The following is a 17,054-nucleotide window of genomic DNA, read 5'->3' as shown; positions in this document are numbered from 1 at the left end:
GTTCACTCAAATTCATTTGGGAAGTAATGCATAAAAATTCCATAATGAAACTGTGCATACTGTGATTTGTTGTATTCCTGTGCGTGAGAGAATATTATTGCCTGTGTGTTTGGAGTTGCATGAAGTGTGTTTATGTGTATTACTGAGTGTGTGTTTGTGTATTACTGAGTGTGTGTTTGTGTATTACTGAGTGTGTGTTTGTGTATTACTGAGTGTGTGTTTATGTGTATTACTGAGTGTGTGTCTCTCTCTCCCCCAGCTAAGGACCGTGAGGCGGGGCAGTGTCAACTGGACTCAGAAGTTCTGCCTAAAGTGGCCCGCATGACCGTCTCAGGGAAGAAACAGACCATGGGCTTTGACGTGCCAAGGTATAACACACACACACACACTATGTTCATCAGCTTTTCTCTGGGGCAGACTGAAGAGATAACGACTATAGTAGTTGGGGATGTGAACAGTTGGGGAAGGGAACAGTTGGGGAAGGGAACAGTTGGGGAAGGGAACAGTTGGGGAAGGGAACAGTTGGGGAAGGGAACAGTTGGGGAAGGGAACAGTTGGGGAAGGGAACAGTTGGGGAAGGGGACAGTTGGGGAAGGGGACAGTTGGGGAAGGGGACAGTTGGGGAAGGGGACAGTTGGGGAAGGGGACAGTTGGGGAAGGGGACAGTTGGGGGAAGGGGACAGTTGGGGAAGGGGACAGTTGGGGAAGGGGACAGTTGGGGAAGGGGACAGTTGGGGAAGGGGACAGTTGGGGAAGGGGACAGTTGGGGAAGGGGACAGTTGGGGAAGGGGACAGTTGGGGAAGGGGACAGTTGGGGAAGGGACAGGAACAGTTGGGGAAGGGGACAGGAACAGTTGGGGAAGGGGACAGGAACAGTTGGGGACGGGAACAGTTGGGGACGGGGACAGTTGGGGAAGGGGACAGTTGGGGAAGGGGACAGTTGGGGAAGGGGACAGTTGGGGAAGGGGACAGTTGGGGAAGGGGACAGTTGGAAGGGAACGGGGACAGTTGGAAGAGAACAGTTGGGGAAGGGGACAGGAACAGTTGGGTAAGGGGACAGTTGGGTAAAGGGACAGGAACAGTTGGGTAAGGGGACAGTTGGGTAAAGGGACAGGAACAGTTGGGGAAGGGGACAGTTGGGGAAGGGGACCTGAACAGTTGGTAAAGGGAACAGGAACAGTTGGGGAAAGTTGGGGAAGGGGACAGGAACAGTTGGGGACAGGAACAGTTGGGGACGGGAACAGTTGTGGAAGGGAACAGTTGTGGAAGGGAACAGTTGGGGAAGGGAACAGTTGGGGAAGGGAACAGTTGGGGAAGGGAACAGTTGGGGAAGGGAACAGGAACAGTTGGGGAAGGACAGTTGGGGAAGGGAACAGGGAACAGTTGGGGAATGGGACAGTTGGGGGAAGGAACAGTTGGGGAACAGGGACAGCTGGGGAAGGGAACAGGAACAGTTGGGGAAGGAACAGTGGAACAGTTGGGGAAGGAACGGAAACAGTTGGGGAAGGAACGGGAACAGCTGGGGAAGGGAACGGAACAGTTGGGGAAGGAACGGAACAGTTGGGGGAAGGGGAACAGTTGGGGAAGGGAACAGTTGGGGAAGGGAACAGTTGGGGAAGGAACAGTTGGGGAAGGGAACAGTTGGGGAAGGGAACAGTTGGGGAAGGGGACAGTTGGGGAAGGGGGACAGTTGGGGAAGGGGACAGTTGGGGAAGGGGACAGTTGGGGAAGGGGGACAGTTGGGGAAGGGACAGTTGGGGAAGGGAACAGGAACAGTTTGGGAAGGAAACAGGAACAGTTGGGGACAGGAACAGTTGGGGAAGGGAACAGGAACAGTTGGGGAAGGGAACAGTTGGGACAGGAACAGTTGGGGGAAGGGAACAGTTGGAAGGAACAGGAACAGTTGGAAGGAACAGGGAACAGTTGGAAGAGAACAGGAACAGTTGGGGAAGGGAACAGTTGGGGAAGGGAACAGAACAGTTGGGGAAGGAACAGGAACAGTTGGGTAAGGGGACAGGAACAGTTGGGTAAGGGGACAGTTGGGTAAGGGGACAGTTGTAAAGGGACAGGAACAGTTGGGGAAGGGGGACAGTTGGGGAAGGGACCTGAACAGTTGGTAAGGAACAGGAACAGTTGGGGAAAGTTGGGGAAGGGACAGGAAACAGTTGGGAAGGGAACAGGAACAGTTGGGGAAGGAACTGGAACAGTTGGGGAAGGGAACAGTTGGGGAAGGGAACAGTTGGGGGAAGGGAACAGTTGGGGAAGGGAACAGTTGGGGAAGGGAACAGTTGGGGAAGGAAACAGTTGGGGAAGGGGACAGTTGGGGAAGGGGGACAGTTGGGGAAGGACAGTTGGGGAAGGGAACAGTTGGGGAATGGAACAGTTGGGGAAGGGGACAGTTGGGGAAGGGGACAGTTGGGGGAAGGGGACAGTTGGGGAAGGGGACAGTTGGGGAAGGGGACAGTTGGGGAAGGGGACAGTTGGGGAAGGGGACAGTTGGGGAAGGGGACAGTTGGGGAAGGGACAGTTGGGGAAGGACAGTTGGAGGGAACAGGAACAGTTGGAAGAGAACAGGAACAGGGGGAAGGGAACAGTTGGGGAAGGACAGGAACAGTTGGGGAAGGGAACAGTTGGGGAAGGGGGACAGGAACAGTTTGGTAAGGGGACAGTTGGGTAAGGGGACAGGAACAGTTGGTGAAGGGGACAGGAACAGTTGGGGACAGGAACAGTTGGGGAAGGGGGACAGGAACAGTTGGGGACAGGAACAGTTGGGGACAGGAACAGTTGGGGACAGGAACAGTTGGGGACAGGAACAGTTGGGGACAGGAACAGTTGGGGACAGGAACAGTTGGGGACAGGAACAGTTGGGGACAGGAACAGTTGGGGACAGGAACAGTTGGGGACAGGAACAGTTGGGGACAGGAAAAGGTGGGGACAGGAACAGTTGGGGAAGGGAACAGTTGGGGAAGGGGACAGGAACAGTTGGGGAAGGGAACAGTTGGGGAAGGGGACAGGAACAGTTGGGGAAGGGAACAGTTGGGGAAGGGGACAGGAACAGTTGGGGAAGGGGACAGGAACAGTTGGGGAAGGGACAGTTGGGGAAGGGGACAGTTGGGGAACAGGAACAGTTGGGGAAGGGAACAGTTGGGGAAGGGACAGGAACAGTTGGGGAAAGGGGACAGGAACAGTTGGGGAAGGACAGGAACAGTTGAGGGAAGGGGACAGGAACAGTTGGGGAAGGGGACAGGGAACAGTTGGGGAAGGGGACAGGAACAGTTGGGGAAGGAACAGGAACAGTTGGGGGAAGGAACAGGAACAGTTGGGGAAGGGAACAGGAACAGTTGGGAAGGGAACAGGAACAGTTGGGGAAGGGAACAGGAACAGTTGGGGAAGGGAACAGGAACAGTTGGGGAAGGGAACAGGAACAGTTGGGGAAGGGAACAGGAACAGTTGGGGAAGGGAACAGGGACAGTTGGGGAAGGGGACAGTTGGGGAAGGGGACAGGAAAAGTTGGGAACAGGAACAGTTGGGAACAGGAACAGTTGGGAACAGGAACAGTTGAGGAAGGGAACAGGAACAGTTGGGAACAGGAACAGTTGAGAACAGGAACAGTTGGGAACAGGAACAGTTGGGAACAGAACAGTTGGGGAAGGAACGGAACAGTTAGAGGGAAAGGAAGGGGAACGGGAACAGTTGGGGCTGGAACGGGAACAGTTGGGGAAGGGAACGGGAACAGTTGGGGAAGGGAACGGACAGGAAGGGAACAGTTGGGGAAGGGAACAGTTGGGGGAAGGGAACAGTTGGGGAAGGGTACAGGAACCGTTGGGGAAGGGAACAGTTGGTGAAGGGAACAGTTGGTGAAGGGAACAGTTGGTGAAGGGGACAGTTGGGGAAGGGAACAGGAACAGTTGGGGAAGGGAACAGGGACAGTTGGGGAAGGGAACAGGAACAGTTGGGGAAGGGAACAGGAACAGTTGGGGAAGGGGACAGGAACAGTTGGGGAAGGGAACAGGAACAGTTGGGGAAGGGGACACTCTTCCCGGCCCCCTCTCCCCTGTCTCCTGTCCCCTCTTCCCGCCCCCTCTCCCCTGTCTCCTCTCCCCTGTCTCCTCTCCCCTGTCCCCTCTTCCCGGCCCCTCTCCCGGCCCCCTCTCCCCTGTCTCCTCTCCCCTGTCTCCTCTCCCCTGTCTCCTCTCCCCCTGTCTCCTCTCCCTGTCTCCTCTCCCCTGCCCCTCTCCCCTGCCCCCTCTCCCCTGCCCCCTCTCCCCTGCCCCCTCTCCACTGTCTCCTCTCCACTGTCCCCTCTTCCCGGCCCCCTTCTCCCCTGTCTCCTCTCCACTGTCCCCTCTTCACTGTCCTATCAAAACAAACTAACTTGATTGTAGCATGTCTTACCAGGGTTATACTGAAGATTTCCTTAACAAGAAGAAGAACTTAAATAAATGATTTGTCTCTTCTTTTGGTCCATCCAGTACAGAGGAGAACGGGGTTGTCCCCAGCCCCTCCGTCCATCGTGGGGGTAGCCCTGATGACATGACCATGAAAACCAGCCCCGAAACCCCCTCCAAGCGTCCGCAGACACCCTCTAAAGGGTTCGGGGGGGCAGAGGAGCCCCCTTCCGTCCCCACCCCAGGACGTACCCCGGGGAAGGCCAAGCAACAGCTGAACGTCAGGGCCGAGCTGGAGAAGAGACAAGGGGGCAAGTCTCTACTCAACCTGGTGGTTATAGGTACATAAACTACCCTGTTACAGAGACTACTCAACCTGGTGGTTATAGGTACATAAACTACCCTGTTACAGAGACTACTCAACCTGGTGGTTATAGGTACATAAACTACCCTGTTACAGAGACTACTCAACCTGGTGGTTATAGGTACATAAACTACCCTGTTACAGAGACTACTCAACCTGGTGGTTAGGTACATAAACTACCCTGTTACAGAGACTACTCAACCTGGTGGTTATAGGTACATAAACTACCCTGTTACAGAGACTACACTGTCGGCGTGGTCACGGAGGTCGATCAGAAAATGTTCAGTACTATTCCTGTTTCCCTCTTCACGCCCCTCCTCTCCAGGTCATGTGGATGCTGGGAAGAGCACTCTGATGGGTCACCTGCTGTACCTGTTGGGAAACGTCAATAAACGCACCATGCACAAGTACGAACAGGAGTCCAAAGGCTGGCAAGGCCTCGTTCGCCTACGCATGGGTCCTGGATGAGACCGGGAGGAGAGGAACAGGTACAGACAGACGGTTCCACACACAGACCTACCTACTCTGCAGAACACCCACTGAATCTCTGTGTGTGTGTGTGTGTGTGTGTGTGTGTGTGTGTGTGTGTGTGTGTGTGTGTGTGTGTGTGTGTGTGTGTGTGTGTGTGTGTGTGTGTGTGTGTGTGTGTGTGTGTGTGTGTGTGTGTGTGTGTGTGTGTGTGTGTGTGTGTGTGTGTTTTCCAGGGGTGTAACCATGGACGTGGGGATGACTAAGTTTGAGACGGCCTCTAAGGTGGTGACTCTGATGGACGCTCCTGGACACAAAGACTTCATCCCTAACATGATCACTGGAGCAGCCCAGGGCACGTCCAGACTCATCCATAACAGCCCAGGTACGTCCAGACCTCATCCATAACAGCCCAGGTACGTCCAGACCTCATCCCTAACATGAGGCCCAGGTACGTCCAGACCTCATCCATAACATGAGGCCCAGGTACGTCCAGACCTCATCCATAACATGAGGCCCAGGTACGTCCAGACCTCATCCCTAACAGCCCAGGTACGTCCAGACCTCATCCCTAACAGCCCAGGTACGTCCAGACCTCATCCCTAACAGCCCAGGTACGTCCAGACCTCATCCATAACAGCCCAGGTACGTCCAGACCTCATCCATAACAGCCCAGGTACGTCCAGACCTCATCCCTAACAGCCCAGGTACGTCCAGACCTCATCCCTAACAGCCCAGGTACGTCCAGACCTCATCCCTAACAGCCCAGGTACGTCCAGACCTCATCCCTAACAGCCCAGGTACATCTAGACCTCATCCCTAACAGCCCAGGTACGTCCAGACCTCATCCCTAACAGCCCAGGTACGTCCAGACCTCATCCCTAACAGCCCAGGTACGTCCAGACCTCATCCCTAACAGCCCAGGTACGTCCAGACCTCATCCCTAACAGCCCAGGTACGTCCAGACCTCATCCCTAACATGATCACTGGAGCGGCCCAGGTACGTCCAGACCTCATCCATAACAGCCCAGGTACGTCCAGACCTCATCCATAACAGCCCAGGTACGTCCAGACCTCATCCATAACAGCCCAGGTACGTCCAGACATCATCCATAACATGATCACTGGAGCAGCCCAGGTACGTCCAGACCTCATCCCTAACAGCCCAGGTACGTCCAGACCTCATCCCTAACAGCCCAGGTACGTCCAGACCTCATCCCTAACAGCCCAGGTACGTCCAGACCTCATCCCTAACAGCCCAGGTACGTCCAGACCTCATCCCTAACAGCCCAGGTACGTCCAGACCTCATCCCTAACAGCCCAGGTACGTCCAGACCTCATCCCTAACAGCCCAGGTACGTCCAGACCTCATCCATAACAGCCCAGGTACGTCCAGACCTCATCCATAACAGCCCAGGTACGTCCAGACCTCATCCCTAACATGAGGCCCAGGTACGTCCAGACCTCATCCCTAACAGCCCAGGTACGTCCAGACCTCATCCATAACATGATCACCGGAGCAGCCCAGGTACGTCCAGACCTCATCCCTAACAGCCTGAGGTACGTCCAGACCTCATCCCTAACAGCCCAGGTACGTCCAGACCTCATCCCTAACAGCCCAGGTACGTCCAGACCTCATCCCTAACAGCCCAGGTACGTCCAGACTTCATCCATAACAGCCCAGGTACGTCCAGACCTCATCCCTAACAGCCCAGGTACGTCCAGACCTCATCCCTAACATGATCACTGGAGAGGCCCAGGTACGTCCAGACCTCATCCATAACAGCCCAGGTACGTCCAGACCTCATCCCTAACAGCCCAGGTACGTCCAGACCTCATCCCTAACATGAGGCCCAGGTACGTCCAGACCTCATCCCTCAACAGCCCAGGGCACGTCCAGACCTCATCCCTAACAGCCCAGGTACGTCCAGACCTCATCCATAACATGAGGCCCAGGTACGTCCAGACCTCATCCCTAACAGCCCAGGTACGTCCAGACCTCATCCCTAACATGAGGCCCAGGTACGTCCAGACCTCATCCCTAACAGCCCAGGTACGTCCAGACCTCATCCCTAACAGCCCAGGTACGTCCAGACCTCATCCTGGTGCTACTGGTACTACTGGTGCTACTGGTACTACTGGTTCTACTGGTGCTACTGGTACTACTGGTGCTACTGTCTAAATTGCACATTGGTATTGTACTGGTGCTACTGCTATTGTGCTACTGGTACTGGTACTACTGGTACTATGTCTAAATTGCACATTGTGTATTGTACTGGTACTACTGGTGCTACTGGTTGCTACTGGTGCTACTGCTGCTGGTACTATGTCTAAATTGCACATTGTGTATTGTACTGGTACTACTGGTGCTGGTACTACTGGTACTACTGGTGTGTGGTACTACTGGTGCTACTGGTGCTGTGTACTAGGTGCTACTGGTGCTACTGGTACTACTGGTGCTACTGGTACTACTGGTGCTACTGGTACTACTGGTGCTACTGGTGCTACTGGTTCTACTGGTACTACTGGTGCTACTGGTACTACTGGTGCTACTGGTACTACTGGTGCTACTGGTACTACTGGTACTACTGGTACTACTGGTGCTATGTCTAAATTGCACATTGTGTATTGTACTGGTACTACTGGTGCTACTGGTACTACTGGTGCTACTGGTACTATGTCTAAATTGCATTGTGTATTGTACTGGTGTACTGGTACTGCCGGTACTACTGGTGCTGGTACTATGTCTAAATTGCACATTGTGTATTGTACTGGTACTACTGGTGCTACTGGTACTACTGGTACTACTGGTACTATGTCTAAATTGCACATTGTGTATTGTACTGGCACTTACCATGCTACTGGCTGCTACTGGTACTACTGGTACTATGTCTAAATTGCACATTGTGTATTGTACTGGTACTACTGGTACTATGTCTAAATCTGAACATTGTGTATTGTACTGGTACTACTGTGCTACTACTGTCTAAATTGCACATTGTGTATTGTACTGGTACTACTGGTGCTACTGGTACTATGTCTAAAACTGCACATTGTGTATTGTACTGGTACTCACTGGTACTACTGGTGCTAATGGTACTATGTCTAAATTGCACATTGTGTATTGTACTGGTACTACTGGTACCACCGGTGCTACTGGTACTATGTCTAAATTGCACATGTGTGTTATTGCTGGTACTACTGGTGCTATGTCTAAATTGCACATTGTGTGTTATTGCTGGTACTACTGGTGCTGCTGGTGCTATGTCTAAATTGCATTGTGTATTGTGGTGCTACTGGTACTACTGGTGCTACTGGTACTATGTCTAAACTGCATTGTGTGTTATTGCATCTGGTACTACTGGTTACCTGCTACTGGTACTATGTCTAAATTGCACATTGTGTATTGTGCTGGTACTACTGGTGCTACTGGTACCACTGGTGCTACTGGTACTGTGTCTAAATGCACATTGTGTATTGTGCTGGTACTACTGGTACTACTGGGTGCTATGTCTAAATTGCACATTGTGTATTGTACTGGTACTACTGGTGCTACTGGTACTACTGGTACTACTGGTACTATGTCTAAATTGCACATTGTGTATTGTACTGGTACTGGTACTATGTCTAAATTGCACATTGTGTATTGTACTGGTGCTACTGGTGCTACTGGTACTATGTCTAAATTGCACGACTGTGTATTGTACTGGTGCTACTGGTACTATGTCTAAATTGCTACTTGTGTATTGTACTGGTACTAATGGTGCTACTGGTACTATGTCTAAATTGCACATTGTGTATTGTACTGGTACTACCTCGGGTGCTACTGGTACTAATGTCAAATTGCACATTGTGTATTGTACTGGTACTGCTGGTGCTACTGGTACTACTGGTGCTACTGGTACTATGTCTAAATTGCACATTGTGTATTGTACTGGTACTACTGGTACTACTGGTGCTATGTCTAAATTGCACATTGTGTATTGTACTGGTACTACTGGTGCTACTGGTACTACTGGTACTATGTCTAAATTGCACATTGTGTATTGTACTGGTACTACTGGTACTATGTACTAAATTGCACATTGTGTATTGTACTGGTGCTACTGGTGCTACTGGTACTATGTCTAAATTGCACATTGTGTATTGTACTGGTGCTACTGGTACTATGTCTAAATTGCATTGTGTATTGTATTGCTGGTACTACCGGTGCTACTGGTACTATGTCTAAATTGCACATTGTGTATTGTACTGGTACTACGGTGCTACTGGTACTATGTCTAAATTGCACATTGTGTATTGTACTGGTACTACTGGTACTACTGGTGCTACTGGTACTATGTCTAAATTGCACATTGTGTATTGTACTGGTACTACCGGTGCTACTGGTACTATGTCTAAATTGCACATTGTGTATTGTTGCTGGTACTACCGGTGCTACTGGTACTATGTCTAAATTGCACATTGTGTATTGTACTGGTACTACTGGTGCTACTGGTACTACTGGTGCTACTGGTACTATGTCTAAATTGCACATTGTGTATTGTACTGGTACTACTGGTGCTACTGGTACTATGTCTGTAAATTGCAACGTTGTATTGTACTGGTACTACTGGTACTACCGTGCTACTGGTACTATGTCTAAATTGCACATTGTGTATTGTACTGGTACTACTGGTACTACCGGTGCTACTGGTACTATGTCTAAATTGCACATTGTGTATTGTACTGGTACTACTGGTACTACTGGTGCTACTGGTACTATGTCTAAATTGCACATTGTGTATTGTACTGGTACTACGGTGCTACTGGTACTATGTGTAAATTGCACATTGTGTATTGTACTGGTACTACCGGTGCTACTGGTACTATGTCTAAATTGCACATTGTGTATTGTACTGGTACTACCGGTGCTACTGGTACTATGTCTAAATTGCACATTGTGTATTGTACTGGTGCTACTGGTACTACTGGTGCTACTGGTACTATGTCTAAATTGCACATTGTGTATTGTACTGGTACTACTGGTGCTACTGGTACTATGTCTAAATTGCACATTGTGTATTGTACTGGTACTACCGGTGCTACTGGTACTATGTCTAAATTGCACATTGTGTATTGTACTGGTACTACTGGTGCTACTGGTACTACTGGTGCTACTGGTACTACTGGTACTATGTCTAAATTGCACATTGTGTATTGTACTGGTACTACTGGTACTATGTCTAAAATTGCACATTGTGTATTGTACTGGTACTACTGGTACTATGTCTAAATTTTTGTGTATTGTACTGGTACTACTGGTGCTACTGGTACTATGTCTAAATTGCACATTGTGTATTGTACTATTCTACCTCAACAGTAAGTTCAGATTCCACATGTTGCTGTGAGTTTGAATTCAAAATGGATTAAATAGATTACTCCGTAATGACAGTGAAAACATAAATATTGCATTTACAGAAATAAAAGATCCTACAAATGTTGAAATTTTGTGAATAAATGTGTTTACATCCCTGTCAGTGAGTATTTCTCCTTTGGCAAGATAATCCATCCACCTGACAGGCATATCAAGAATGAAACCAGAGAAGGTGAACAGTATGATCATTACACAGGTGCACCTTGTGCTGGAGACAATAAAGGCCACTTTAAAATCTGCAGTTTTGTCACACAACACAATACGTATGTTTCACTGAGTTGTGGCTGAACGACACGGATAATATAGAGCTTCCGGGATGTTCCATACATCGGCAGAACAGAGAAGCTATGCCTGTTAAGACTATTTGTCAATAACAACTGGTGCGCGATGTCTAATATTCAGGTAGAATACACTATCTACCAAGAGAGTTCTCATCTATATTATTCATAGCCGTCTATTGACAGTCAGCATTTCACAGTAAAGTCTACACTCGTTCTATTCGGCACATGAGGCAAAGTTTGATTTGAAGTTGGGTAAATCTTTGAAATTGTTGCGTTTGTTCAGTATAAATGGAAAGATACAGCTTATACAGAATGTCCTCATGATGGCCTGTAATGCAGATCAGAATGTCCTCGTTATGGCCTGTAATACAGATCAGAATGTCCTCATGATGGCCTGTAATACAGATCAGAATGTCCTCGTTATGGCCTGTAATACAGATCAGAATGTCCTCGTTATGGCCTGTAATACAGATCAGAATGTCCTGGTTATGGCCTGTAATACAGATCAGAATGTCCTCGTTATGGCCTGTAATACAGATCAGAATGTCCTCGTTATGGCCTGTAATACAGATCAGAATGTCCTTATGATGGCCTGTAATACAGATCAGGATGTCCTTATGATGGCCTGTAATACAGATCAGAATGTCCTCATTATGGCCTGTAATACAGATCAGAATGTCCTTACGATGGCCTGTAATACAGATCAGAATGTCCTCATGATGGCCTGTAATACAGATCAGAATGTCCTCATTATGGCCTGTAATACAGATCAGAATGTCCTCGTTATGGCCTGTAATACAGATCAGAATGTCCTTATGATGGCCTGTAATACAGATCAGAATGTCCTCGTTATGGCCTGTAATGCAGATCAGAATGTCCTCGTTATGGCCTGTAATGCAGATCAGAATGTCCTCGTTATGGCCTGTAATTCAACAGGTGTTTGTATAACCTGTGTCTCCTCACAGGCGGACGTGGCGGTGTTAGTGGTAGATGCCAGCAGAGGTGAGTTTGAGGCAGGGTTCGAGGCAGGTGGTCAGACGCGAGAACACGGCCTTCTGGTCCGTCAAATCATTGCGTCACGCAACTCGCGTGTGTGATGGACCAGGTGAGAATAACGTTACCACTACTACTAGGTGTAGCCACGGCAACGCCCGTTACTCTGACAACTGTGTAATTTATGGTACAATCGTATTGTAACATATGGCAATGTTTAAAAAGGATGTGTGTGTGTGTGTGTGTGTGTGTGTGTGTGTGTGTGTGTGTGTGTGTGTGTGTGTGTGTGTGTGTGTGTGTGTGTGTGTGTGTGTGTGTGTGTGTGTGTGTGTGTGTGTGTGTGTGTGTGTGTGTGTGTAACAGGTAAACTGGCAACAGGAGCGATTCAAAGAGATCATCTCTAAACTTGGACATTTCCTGAAACAGGCTGGATTTAAGGTGGGTGGCCAGGGTTAGGACCTTTGACCTGGAGCTAGGGTTAGGACCTTTGACCTGGAGCTAGGGTTAAGACCTTTGAGCTAGGGTTAAGATCTTTGAGCTAGGTTAGGACCTTGACCTGGAGCTAGGGTTAGGACCTTGACCTGGAGCTAGGGTTAGGACCTTGACCTGAGCTAGGGTTAGACCTTTGACCTGAGCTAGGGTTAGACCTTTTTGACCTGGAGCTAGGGTTAGGACCTTTGACCTTGCAGCTAGGGTTAGGACCTTCAACCTTTGACCTGGAGCTAGGGTTAGGACCTTTGACCTGGAGCTAGGGTTAAGACCTTTCACCTGGAGCTAGGGTTAGGACTTTTGACCTTGCAGCTAGGGTTAGGACCTTTGACCTAAGACCTGGAGCTAGGTTAGGACCTTTGACCTGGAGCTGGGGGTTAGGACCTTCACCTAAGACCTGGAGCTAGGTTAGGACCTTTGACCTGGAGCTAGGTTAGGACATTTGACCTGGAGCTGGGGTTAGGACCTTTGACCTGCAGCTAGGTTAGGACATTTGACCTGGAGCTAGGGTTAGGACCTAAGACCTGGAGCTAGGGTTAGGACCTAAGACCTGGAGCCAAGGTTAGGACCTTTGACCTGGAGCTGGGGTTAGGACCTTTGACCTGGAGCCAGGTTAGACCTAAGACCTGGAGTTAGGACCTTCGACCTTTGACCTGGAGCTAGGGTTAGTGGACACTGAATTAAGTTAATCAAGCTAACCTAAACTACAGATTCATTGTGTTTCTAATAGTGTTATATTTCTAATGCTTTTATAGCAGTGTTTTAAGTGTTTATAGAGATCCTATATCTAATTTACAGACTAATTCTATGGTTGTGCTCCCAGGACCCTGTTCTACATGAGTTATTGCAGTGTTATGTTATACGTGTGTTGTCTGTCCCGACCCGTAGGCTGTCAGAAGAGAACCTGACCACTAAGACTTCTATAACAGTGTTATGCAGTGGACAGATTAGGAGAGGATGTTGAGTTCAAATCGGATTTCATTTGTCACATGCGTCGAATACAACGCCTTACAGTGAAATGCTGACTTTACAAGCTCTGAACCAACCATTCAGTTTTAAGTCAAATTCCTAAAGAAATAAAAATAACAAGTAATAAAATAACAGTATGCAGAGTCAATGTGCGGAGGCACCAGTTAGTCGACGTAATGGAGGTAATATCTACATGTTGGTAGAGTTATTAAAGTGATTATTCATAGATAATAAACAGAGAACTTCAGGGTGTGGAAGAGGAGGAGGGGGGGGGGCGATGCAAATAGTCTGGGTAGCTATTTGATTATGTGTTCAGGAGTCTTATGGCTTGGGATTAGAAGCTGTTGAGGAGCCTTTTAGTCCTAGACTTGGTGCTCCAGTACCGCTTGCCGTGTGGCAGCAGAGAGAACAGTCCATGACTAGGGTGACTGGAGTCTATGACAATTTTTAGGGCCTTCCTCTGACACTGCCTGGTATAGAGGTCCTGGATGGCTGGAAGCTTGGCCCCAGTGATGTACTGGGCTGTACACACCAACACCTGGTATAGAGTGTGGCTGGAAGCTTGGCCCCAGTGATGTACTGGGCTGTACACACCAACACCTGGTATAGAGTTCCTGGATGGCTGGAAGCTTGGCCCCAGTGATGTACTGGGCTGTACACACCAACACCTGGTATAGAGTTCCTGGATGGCAGGAAGCTAGGCCCCAGTGATGTACTGGCTGTACACACTACCTTCTGTAGTGCTTACGGTTGGATGATGAGCAGTTGCCATACCAGGCTGTGATGCAACCAGTCAGGATGCTCTCGGTGGTGCAGCTATAAAACCTTTTGAGGATCTGAGGACCCATGCCAAATATATTCAGACTCCTGAGGGGGAATAGGTTTTGTTGTGCCCTCTTCACGACTGTCTTGGTATGTTTGGACCATGATAGTTTGTTGGTGATGTGGACGCCAAGGAACTTGAAGCCCTCAACCTGCTCCACTACAGCGCCATCGATGAGAATGGGGGCGTGTATTCGGTCCTCCTTTCCTGTTGTCCACCATCATGTCCTTTGTCTTGATCATGTTGAGGAGGAGGTTGTTGTCCTGGCATCACCCGGCCAGGTCTCTGACCTCCTCCCTATAGGCTGTCTCGTCGTTGTCGGTGACCAGCCCTACCACTGTTGTGTCATCGGCAAACTTAATGATGGTGTTGGAGTCGTGCCTGGCCGTGCAGTCATGGGTGAACAGGGAGTACAGGAGGGGGCTGAGAACGCACCCCTGAGGGGCCCCGTGTTGGGGATCAGCGTGGCGGATGTGTTGATGCCTACTCTTACCACCTGGTGGTGGCCCGTCAGGAAGTCCAGGATCCAGTTGCAGAGGGAGGTGTTTAATCCCAGGATCCTTAGCTTAGTGATGAGCTTTGAGGTCACTATGGTGTTGAGCGCTGAGCTGTAGTCAATGAACAACATTCTCACATAGGTGTTCCTTTTGTCCAGGTGGGAAAGGGCAGTGTATAGTGCGATTGAGATTGCATAATCTGTGGATCTGTTGGAGCGGTAAGCGATTTGAAGGGTCTAGGGTTTCTGGGATCATGGTGTTAATGTGAGCCATTACCTGCCTTTCAAAGGACCTCATGGCTACCGATGTGAGTACTATGGGGCGGTAATCATTTAGGCAGGTTACCAACGCTTCCTTGGGCACAGGGACTATGGTGGTCTGCTTGAAACATGTAGGTATTACAGACTCTGTCAGGGAGAGGTTGAAAATCTCAGCGATGCCACTTGCCATTTGATCCACGCATGCTTTGAGTACACGTCCTGGTAATCCATCTGGCCCCTTGGCGTTGTAAAAGTTGACCTGTTTAAAGGTCTTGCTCACATTGGCTACCGAGAGCATTACCACACGGTCATCCAGAACAGCTGGTGCTCTCGTGCATGGAGTGCTGGGTTTCCCTTTGTAGTCCATAATAGTTTTCAAGCCCTGCCACATCCAACGAGCGGTCAGAGCCGGTGTAGTAGGATTCAATCTTAGTCCTGTATTGATGCTTTGCCTGTTTGATGGATCGTCTGAGAGCATAGCGGCATTTCTTCTAGGCATCTGGATTCGTGTCCCGCTCATTGAAAACGGCAGCTCTAGCCTTCTAGCTCGTTGCGGATCTCAGGATATAAACTTTACTCGGAAAAACCTGAAATAATGGCAATAGGAAAAATAAAAAATAACTCGTGATCTACATCCTTTCAGTGGACCATCAACTTTATAAAATACTGAGGATGTTTAATAATTGACAAGAAACAACAAATATTATCACGATAAGTTTATCCAGTTACTCAACGATATGAGAGCACATCGAATTCAATGGGAAAATGTTACAGGTAGAATAAGCCTCTTCAGAACGGCATGGAAGTTGTTTTATAGTAACACCAATTACCCCTCCCAAGACATGGCTTAAATAACTATACTCAGTCATAACAGATTTTACATGGGGAGAATACAACTCATAGAATAAAAAGAAACGTTTTACACCTTCCTGAGTCTGGGGGTGGTTTTGACCTTCCTGAGTCTGGGGGTGGTTTTGAGAGTCTGGGGGTTTTGGAGTCTGGGGTGGATTTACACCTTCCTGAGTCTGGGGGTGGATTTACACCTTCCTGAGTCTGGGGGTGGATTTACCTTCCTGAGTCTGGGGTGGATTTACACCTTCCTGGTCTGGGGGTGGGATTTACACCTTCCTGAGTCTGGGGGTGGATTTACACCTTCCTGAGTCTGGGGGTGGATTTACACCTTCCTGAGTCTGGGGGTGGTTTTACACCTTCCTGAGTCTGGGGTGGTTTTACACCTTCCTGAGTCTGGGGGGTGGTTTTACACCTTCCTGAGTCTGGGGGTGGTTTTACACCTTCCTGAGTCTGGGGTGGTTTTACACCTTCCTGAGTCTGGGGGTGGTTTTACACCTTCCTGAGTCTGGGGGTGGTTTTACACCTTCCTGAGTCTGGGGGTGGTTTTAGAGTCTGGGGGTGGTTTTACACCTTCCTGAGTCTGGGGGTGGTTTTACACCTTCCTGAGTCTGGGGTGGTTTTACACCTTCCTGAGTCTGGGGTTTTACACCTTCCTGAGTCTGGGGTGGTTTTACACTTCCTGAGTCTGGGGTGGTTTTGACCTTCCTGAGTCTGGGGGTGGTTTTACACCTTCCTGAGTCTGGGGGTGGTTTTACACCTTCCTGAGTCTGGGGGTGGTTTTACACCTTCCTGAGTCTGGGGGTGGTTTTACCCTTCCTGAGTCTGGGGGTGGTTTTGACCTTCCTGAGTCTGGGGGTGGTTTTGACCTTCCTGAGTCTGGGGGTGGTTTAGACCTTCCTGAGTCTGGGGGTGGTTTAGACCTTCCTGAGTCTGGGGGTGGTTTAGACCTTCCTGAGTCTGGGGGTGGTTTAGACCTTCCTGAGTCTGGGGGTGGTTGTGACCTTCCTGAGTCTGGGGTGGTTTTGACCTTCCTGAGTCTGGGGTGGTTTTACACCTTCCTGAGTCTGGGGGTGGTTTTACACCTTCCTGAGTCTGGGGTGGTTTTACACCTTCCTGAGTCTGGGGGTGGTTTTACACCTTCCTGAGTCTGGGGGTGGTTTTGACCTTCCTGAGTCTGGGGGTGGTTTTGACCTTCCTGAGTCTGGGGTGGTTTTGACCTTCCTGAGTCTGGGGTGGTTTTGATCTTCCTGAGTC

General features: G+C 49.5%; 1 pseudogene; it reads left to right on the top strand.

Moving 5' to 3' along the window:
• The first annotated feature begins 259 nt into the window (after positions 1 to 259).
• Positions 260 to 17,054, top strand: part of LOC124028574 — a 28,304-nt pseudogene continuing 11,509 nt past the window's right edge.

This window comes from Oncorhynchus gorbuscha, unplaced genomic scaffold (assembly GCF_021184085.1).
Source record: "Oncorhynchus gorbuscha isolate QuinsamMale2020 ecotype Even-year unplaced genomic scaffold, OgorEven_v1.0 Un_scaffold_4455, whole genome shotgun sequence".
Taxonomy (NCBI): domain Eukaryota; kingdom Metazoa; phylum Chordata; class Actinopteri; order Salmoniformes; family Salmonidae; genus Oncorhynchus; species Oncorhynchus gorbuscha.
Note: the sequence above shows the minus strand (reverse complement) of the source record. Positions and strands in the feature narration are given on the sequence as shown.